Consider the following 9,671-nt stretch of genomic DNA (forward strand, 5'->3'; position numbering starts at 1 on the left):
ATTATTTTGACCAGAGATGTAGTGAAAATCCTTCAAAGAAAAGAATATGCGATTTTTTTAAATACATCACTATTCTCTCTTGAATTGATTGACAAACAGCAGTCATTACAAATCACCACTTGGAACATTAATAGTTTTTAATAAAGCAAAGAAATATTTCAGAAAATTACAGTAGTGTTCACAGTGAGTTGTTTACATTAATCCTGTTATAACTACAGCAAAAAATACATTAGCTATTGTTATGCAGGCTACTGGAGAACACTTACATTGAACTGAACAACATACCCCATCTTGCACCTCACTCACACACCAGTCCCAGATCACCCCATGATTTCACACACACATACAGCTGATGCTTCTAAAGACTAATGTCATGGACTCTTTACATGCCACACACACTTCTGTGCTGAGTCTTGTTTCCTGTGAGCATTTCAAAGCATTTCACTGCATTACATCCATGCTGCTATACAGAAAATTCCCCCAATCAGAGAATTGCAGTAAGCAAAGTGAGCTAATGGAGATATTTAGCTCCACCCAATCCAATGAAGCTCAGACACAATTGAATTAAACTTTAATATTTCTATACACATGTAATAAGCAATGCACACTGTTTATAAGTATACAACCAAAAGAATTTAATAGATTATGTGCACAGCTAGTGTTTCTTCCCTGATAAACTTCCATGTGACTTAGTGACTTTTCAATTTTACATGGTTCATTTTACAGCATTAATGTTTATGTAATGTTCATTTAGTTGTTCAAGCATAAAACAAGATGAAACGTTTACATGCACACGCTCGTCAGGATTAGAAGGCTAGTGTAGATCCTGCATTGAATATACTGGGGTAAAATATATGTTCATATTTTAAAGACATGATGCAAATAAAATTATTTTAATGCAGTGCTTCTTTTACATTGTGAGATCCACTTCATAACATATATTAATCAGGCAATGAAGATAGTTGATTTTTAAAGAAAACAGACCTTAAATAAAAAATGCCGATTTTGTAGCACAGTTTGTACCCAGGGCAATGTTTTTTTTTTAATGTAAGCCAAGGCACATATTTTCAACGAGTAGGGGCTAATTTATTTGCTTCAAATTAAAGTTGGCAGTTTTGTGATTCCTTTTGTAGCAGGTTTAGTTTATGGCATTTAAAAGACTTTTTAATAATATCTGAATAAGAAATACACAGAACCAGCGTTCTTGATAAATAAAAATAAAAGTGATCAGTTACTAATGCACCATACTGAGCGGGTCAATGCAGTTATTAGCACAGTAACATCTGCCCTCTAGTCATTATTAAAATGTCTTGTTTCCAGTTCACCACATAAAGAAGAGCCACTGCTGAAGCACTTAATGGATGACGGTGAGCAGCGCTGGGTATCAGTCATTTATATTTAATCAGTTAATTGTTCATTTAGATGTATTGCCTTCTGAAACTCGATACCTAATTTATACAGTTGTGAAATACACATTCTGCATGCATGTTATATGAGGACAACTGGTTTATTATATTATATTATATTATATTATATTATATTATATTATATTATATTATATTATATTATATTATATTATATTATAACAAGCACAAATAATCATTAGTAAATGTAGAATTAAGATTAATAAATGTTGTACAATTTTGTCAATTATTATGTTAATGTTAACTTATGAAACCCTATGTTAATTATATTACATTATAAACTATGTAGCAGTAGCAGATGTGTTAAAGAAACTGTCCAAATTAACAAATAGAAAAAGATAAACTGCAGGTCAAGTCAAAGCGATCAACAATTTAACATCTCTCATTCTCAAAATAAAAAGCTTTAATTCCTCATTATGAATTACTGACTGAAAAACTGCCCTGTATCACAGCTCCATCTAAAGGACAGTTTGTTTAACACACACACTTAGTTAATTAGCATCTAATATAAGTTCATTTTGTAAAGCAATCAAGTCATTAAATAAATGTGTTGTTACTTGTCACATTTACATCATTTTGTTGATTTGTGTACATTTTTTATTTTTTTTATTTTTTGAAAGCGTGCATTACTAAAGTATAATTATAGCATGTGTTGTGAGATGCTAATTAATTCTCTGGGGGATCTTCTGGTTTCCCGTGGTAAAGTGAAGCTCTTTAATGGGACTGATGGAGCTGGTCTTCAACACATTAGGCTAAATGCACACTCATCCAGAATGGAGGCAGAGAGCCATCAGACCATATGATGCTGACACCAGAAATCATCCACATTATCACTGGAAACTTGCAGACTACATTGTATGTAGATTGAATGTACTAGAAAAATGAAAACTAAATGTTATGTACAAAGCAAAACCAAAATATTTATAAGTATTTTTTTTCCTTCGTCCCTTTATTCATTAAACATCCACTGACACTCATTCACACACATACAATACAGTTTATTTCTTGCTTTTATTTTATCCGCATGTCTTTGGTCTGTGGCAAAAACTGGGGTGCCCGGAGGAAACCCACACAAACACAGGGAGAACATGCAAACTCCACAGAGAAATGCCTACTGACCCAGCCGGGACTCGAACCAGTAACCTTGCTGTGAGGTGACTAACCAGTTAATCATGTTCCAGATTAATTTTAAGCTTTTTAAAGTCAGTTTAATATAATATAAGTTAAAATGACTCCTAAGGTTAATTTGATTCAGCTAAGGCTTTTTTTAATTTGAAAAAAACTAAGGCAACCAGTACTTTTTTTTTTTTACAGTGCAGTAGAAATATTAATGTGACTACTAAAAACTAATATAAAAATACATTCAATACATTTGTTTTGTCATAATTTATATGCCATTTTATATGTATATTTTGTGTCATTTATTTATGTCTTACTATCACACAACCTATTAGGAAATTAATTCTAATATTTCAATTTGTCGCTAAATAATAAATGATTATCATCACTTTGAAGTGACTTTTTCTCCTATGACTATTGGTTTAAAATAAGTTACAGCTCAAATTTCCAATATACACAAAAGTATAATAAATAATCTAATAGCTGTTTTTATGGAGACACAAAAGACTTATCTTGAATTTTCACTTGAAAATTGTGTAAAATAGGGGCCCTTTAAACTAAGACAACCATGTAATTTTTCAGGCTAACAAACTTAAAATATGATAACTTTAAAAGATGTTAGACGCAATGTGATGCACTTGTGTAAACTCTTCTGTCATAGCAAAAGAAATAATCTTTTTATAAAGACAGATCACATTTTGATAAATACCATTATCATTTCCAGTGAATGAACGTGCGCTCCTGTTTCAATGATCCTCTCTTAGACAGCTCTTTATTCTGCTTCATTACATAAATAGAGATTTAAAAGGCTTGCCTGCTTTCTCTTTCCCCCCCCATGAACCCTAAATTAACACGTTTAAATGAACAGTCTTCACTAATTAGCCGGCTCAAACGCACAGGAAGTCCTTTAACATTTCCTGCAGTGAGATCAAACGTGTCCATCTATTTAGTCAAGCAGTAGGATGACCCTTATTAACAAGCAGTCCCAGAGAAATGGCCTTTAAAGAGTCCTAACCCACTTGTCAGATGTCTGGAGAGAATCTTGTTTGGATGGAGATTAAGAAGCACACAGGGTTCACTGTACCCTCCTGTGCTGGCAAGCAATTTGTCCCCTGTCAGAAAGAGTGATTTCAACTTGGACGAGTTTTTCGGCTTACATGGACAACAACCCACAGGACAGGTTGTGGATCGCTATCAGGAAAAAGGGTTTTAATCTGCTGTCCTGAACATCTGAAACCGTCTCGGGACAATAATGAGGAGTTTTCCTCCTGGGATGTTGTCAGTAATTGATTTTTTAAGAGTAGTTTTAGAGTAGTGTATAGCTTTTGTTTTTTTGCACTGACATCAGAACACAAACTGAAAATGTGTGGTTATACTGCTGTATTGATAAAAGCAATAAAAACTAAAGGGATAGTTTACCGCAAAGAATTTCCACACCATTTACTCACAATCAAGTAAACATTTACAATTAAACAGTACAACAATAGTTAAAAACTAAATTACTTAATACATAAATAATTTAATAAATGAACAAAAGAAAAGAGAGTGCATCTATTTAATCGAAGGCAAGATATTAAGAGACTTAAAGTTATAAAACAAGGCCACTTTTTAAAGAAATTAGTTTTCCATCTTTAGAAAATACATTGTATTGACAAACCATTGGTATATAGTTGGACGTTTGTTTGATTTCCAGTGAAGAATACGACGCCTAACTAATAATGAGGTAAAGGCTAAAACATCAAGTCGTTTAGAGTTTATCGGGGGCCAAATATTTTGAGCCCCCAAAATGACGACACCAGGGGAAGGGTTTATATTTAACTGCAACACCTTTAACATAAGTGTAAAATAATAAATCCAGTAATTCTGTTAGGGCACATAAAACTTATGACTTAAATTCCACAGAGGTGCATGGCATGTCACATCTGTCATCAATATTGATTTTGTGACATAGATTCTATGAAATATTTTAAACTATTTAAACAATAAAAGCTTAGGGGAAAAAATTAATGAATACTATCTATTTTTATATTTGTCAAATACTGATTTATTGCCATTTTAAATAATTACATATTTCCACTCTCCGTAAAACCATTAGGTTTTATAATTTGTCAGATTTAAGTTAAGCAGTTGAAAATATTCTACAATTTGGTGTGATCACTTATTCTTTTATATACTTTTTTTTGCTTGAAAAAAATTAAGAATACAGATAATAAGATACATTTTTACATACATTTTTATACTCATATTGACATATAATATTCACTTTACTTACATGTATGCTTTTTTATGTAAAGAGTTGTATTACAATCCAATACTTTACAAAACCTTAAGATTCCTTAAATTTGTGATTTTTTTGCCCTATATTTTTACATTTGTTTAAAATAATTTAAATTAACAACCTATAACTGTGCCATTTTTTATGTAAATACTGAACCATCCTCAAATTAAGTTGATTTTATTGTAATAGATACATTTTCAAATACAAATCTTTAATTTTTTTTTATTTATTAAAAAAAAAAAATTTGTTCCTTAAACTCTTTATATAGGTATCACTGAAATACACAACGGAAAATCAATTGAGTGTTAGTGGGTGTTATTACAAGACATTTTTAATATGTATTTTTATAATATATTTCTAAATATTATAATCAATATCAATAAAGTAACTGTTTGTTAAATGTTTCTTGCACAGATAAAAGGTTATTAAAAACCAAGGTTGCCAACAAGGTTGTCGACTTGTGTAATAGGGATTTTTACTAGCTCTTTTTGCATGTTATTTTTGTGACACTCACAAGAGGGCTTTTCAGACTGCAATCAGTTGTCGTTTATCTAAACACCACTTTTAACCATTTGTCTTTTAGAAACAGGATTAGCAGCATTTTTACCTTACAGGGATTATGCTCCAGAACAGGATAGCAGATAGTGTCCTCATGTAATGTATGAAAAAAGGTCACATGTGGCCAATCAATAACCCTGAACCTGCAATTATACAAATGAGGACAAAGCCAGAGGATTAACAATGCAATAATGATTTTACAGATTTTACAGATTACCTCAATGTTGCACAGCAGAGTCAGCAGTGGTGTGTCTACAGTATATAAATCACCTAATGTCATTGTTTCAGTGTTTTTGTTAGCTTGAATTCAGACCTCACAAAAATCCCATCTGCATGCAGATCAATCACTCATCCATCCCATTAGCCTCCCATAATGCTTCCCCCCCCACTTTTACATCTGTTCATCACTGAATGGGATTGATTTCATGTTTATAGACATGTGTTTGAGCAGTCTAGGTTTATTCATTGATTACTGTTGAGCAGAGCAACTCAGCTGACACACAGCAAATTAAATGTGCTTTGCATGTTTTGAGACCTAATGTAACATTATTTAAAGGGATAGTTCACCAACAAAATGAAAATTCTGTCATCATTTACTCGCCTTTCAAAACCTATTTTAGTTTCTTCTGTTGAACACAAAAATATATATATTTTGAGAAATGCTGTTTGCATGGACACAACAACTTGCATGGAATAAATTTTGTTGCTACTATGGAAGTCAACGAGTACCATCAACAAGCCTCATAATATATTTATAAAATATCTCCTTTTGTATTCAACAGAACAAACAAACTTCTAAGGATTCAACACCACATCGGGAACAATAAATGATGAACAGCGGCTGTAATACAATTTTCAGTGTTTTTGATGTAATTTTGACAGAGCTGCTTTTTTATTGTTAACACTTTACAATAACAGTACATGAATAATGATGTTTTTATATGTGAATTATGAACTAATGAGTTAAGGTGTGTGCTAGTTGTGGATTAACATTAACTACAACCTGAGTCACATGAGTTCATGTGTGAATAATGGCCACCTTAAATTCTTGTTAGTATGTTGTTAATTAATGTATTAATAACCATTTAAATTTAAGTTAAATTTAATCAACATAAACCCATGAGGTTAAAAGCTGACTTTATTTGGAGGGGCATATCACCATTAAGACATACTTAACTACTCATCACCTCCTTTGTTTAAACTGTTGATAGAACATTTATCTGTTGAAGTGAGAATTATTAGCCCCCCTGTTTTTTTTCAACACATTTCTAAACATAATAGTTTTAATAACTCATTTCTAATACCTGATTTATTTTATCTTTTCCATGATGACAGTAAATAATATTTAACTAGATATTTTAAGACATTTCTATACAGCTTAAAGTGACATTCAAACACTTAACTAGATAATTAAGTTAACTGGACAGGTTAGGGTAATTAGGCAAGATAGTGTATAACAATTGTTTGTTCTGTAGACTAACGAAAAAATATAGCTTGAAGGGGCTAATAATTTTGTCCTTAAATGGTGTTTAAAAAATTAAGAACTGCTTTTATTCTAGCCGAAATAAAACAAATAAGACTTTCTCCAGATAAAAAAATATGATCAGACATACTGTTAAAAGGTTCTTGCTCTGTTAAACATCATTTGAAACATATTTTAAAAAGAAAAAAAAAAATTTAAATCAAAGGGGGGCTAATAATTCTGACTTCAACCATCATTTGTTATTCAGTGTAAACGCACTAGACAGGCGTGCATAAAGAGGTCATGAGTAGTTAAGAATGGGTTAATGATGATGTGCCCCTCCAAGTAGAGTCATGCCATAATTATACATTAATATATTGTGAGTTCATGGTTAAATTAATCAAACTAATGTGGTAATTAATACATTGATTAACAAACAACCATGTACTAACAGGTAAGGTAGCCATTATTCACACATTAACTCTAGTGACTCATATTGTAGTTACAGTTAGTTCATGATTAGTGCATGCATAAACTCATAATCAATTCATAATAATGTGTAGTTTACGTATTAGCACATCATTTCTCAGGCACTGTTATTGTAAAGTGTTACATTTCATTACCAGGAATCAATCCTCTTCATATTTTCATATTAGGAGCTATTAAAAGGTTAGTTCACCCAAAAATGAAATTTATGTTATTAATTCCTTATTGTTCCAAAACTCTGAGACCTCCATTTATATTTTTTGTCATAAATATTTACAAGTTTAACATGAGAGATAATTAATAATGATAATAAAAACTATATTATTATTATTAACACAAGATTAACTTTATGTATCAATGTTTTGGCCAAAGAAAACCAATCTTATAATGTGAACACACCCTGGGTTTATATATTGATAAATGTTCTGGAAAAGTCAGAAATAAAACTTGGGTTGCTGTGAGCACCTCAATGCTATGTTGGCAGACTTAACCAAAAGGCTATTTGTGCCAACTTGAAACATTTTTGTTTAAAGCAATTTACAATGTACATTAAGAATGTTTTACACCAGTGTACAATCATTTAAGCTGTTCTCTATGCTCAAAAGATACATGTCTTGTGAATGAATAAAACGGTTTGTATGCTTTAGCCATCACATCGGCTTTGTGTTTTAGACTGTTTGGCGCCACCTTCTGACTGAATTATATACAAGTTATTGTATACACCATGAGCTGTTTTCATTTCTGTCAGCTTTGCATTTTATTAAAGATTTAATAAACTATTATGGCTCAATATATCGTGTCACGTGTATATGCTTTGTGGCAAGTAGCCATTTGATAAGCTTTGCATCGGGGTGCCAATAAGCATGCAAGGCTTTGTTTTTTATTAAAAAAGCTTGGGGATGGACTTTATCCATAAAATGTTACCATATCATTTAAAAGAATGAAATGAGTATAGGCTGTTATAGTGAAAATGCAGACTATTGATGTGTCAGGCCTGAGGTTTGAATCTAAGGTCAATATATCAATGTTTGCAATAAAACGGTATGCTTGTTCATGAAGCAGAGCAAATTAGAAAGCATTTGATGTCAAGAAGTTAACAAAGGTCAAAGTCAACACAGCTACTTCACTCCTGGCTCGGTTATAAAGGTCAATACTGACTGTAAGGGTCAACACTGAAAATAAATTGAAAGACGTGCATGGTACAGAGTGAATTAAACTGCACCAAAATTAGGTAAATGAAATAAAGGTACTTCGGCACAAATTATCTATTCTTTACATCGTTATTCTGTTACCCAGCAAAATTGGGAAATGAATAATTATAATATATAGGTGGCTCAGTATTTACACAAAATTAACCACTTACAACCCAGAATCTATATAAAAATCACATAAAAATACTTTAGTAATTTATGATTAATACGATACTCACAAAATAATAAATATAAGTTATTGAATATAAACTGTAATAAATACTGTAGTTTACAGTAAACTGTAGTATAGGCATATAGCCCGTTTTTTTTAAAAATATAATTTAGCCCTATGTGGGCATATTTTCGAGACAAACGGTTTGATTTTTGTATTTCTTTTTATATCATTAAGCAATACGTTTGAGTGAATGACTTTAGTCTATAATATCAGAGATCCTATGCAGTTTTAATGGCCACACACACTCAAGCGGAAGCTACTGTACCGTTATCAGTGTAATACAGTAGGCTACGTTCAGTGTTTAAAACAATAACCGTTTAAATCTAACACTACTTTGTCAAGAATCATTAAGCTCCATATAACCTTTTAAACTTTAAATGACTTACAGAGAGGGCGATGTGAGCGGTCTTCTGCAGGTGTTCGGTCCTTCCAGTTTGACTCAAACGCGCTTTCCACTCACGATGATATCGTTTACTTCAGCGTTTGAATTTGTCAGTAATTTATTTTAAAGTGGGACGAAACTTCCCAGTAATAAAAAATGGCCATTGTTTATATTTACAACACTCTTTCACTTTTTTTGAAGAATAGATAATTCACAAACTCGAAAAATCATCACGCGTCTAGTATTTTCTCTCAGCTGTTCGTAATTAGAACAAACGACGCTCGATTTGCGAACGAGTCACTTCTAATTGATTCATTTGAAGGAATCGTTCAACTAGGATTGCGACTCGGTCAGATTGATTGTGACAGCTCACGTATCATCCCTTTTAACACTCGATATTTCCTTTTGGTCGCATCAAAAATGTTTGTTATCGTCTTTTAATAAACAAGAAGATAAATCGAGAATATGTGTGAGCATAAAGCATCATCTAAAAAAAAGAAATGTCTAGAGGAAAACTTGAAAAACAAACAACTATGC

At 31.8% G+C, this 9,671-nt stretch overlaps 1 protein-coding gene across 1 annotated transcript in view; it reads right to left on the reverse strand.

The window, feature by feature from the left end:
• kdm7aa (lysine (K)-specific demethylase 7Aa) overlaps positions 1–9,428 on the reverse strand; it is a 248,464-nt gene extending 239,036 nt beyond the window's left edge. Inside the window, exons 1-2 of the mRNA XM_073945593.1 lie at positions 9,139–9,428; positions 5,429–5,522 (exon numbers count right to left, since the gene is read on the reverse strand). The gene's annotated coding sequence lies outside the window, so the exon portion shown is untranslated. The remainder of the gene's footprint in view (positions 1–5,428; positions 5,523–9,138) is intronic.
• Between the last annotated feature and the right edge of the window lie 243 nt (positions 9,429–9,671).

This window comes from Danio rerio, chromosome 4 (assembly GCF_049306965.1).
Source record: "Danio rerio strain Tuebingen ecotype United States chromosome 4, GRCz12tu, whole genome shotgun sequence".
In the NCBI taxonomy this organism is placed as follows: Eukaryota; Metazoa; Chordata; class Actinopteri; order Cypriniformes; family Danionidae; genus Danio; species Danio rerio.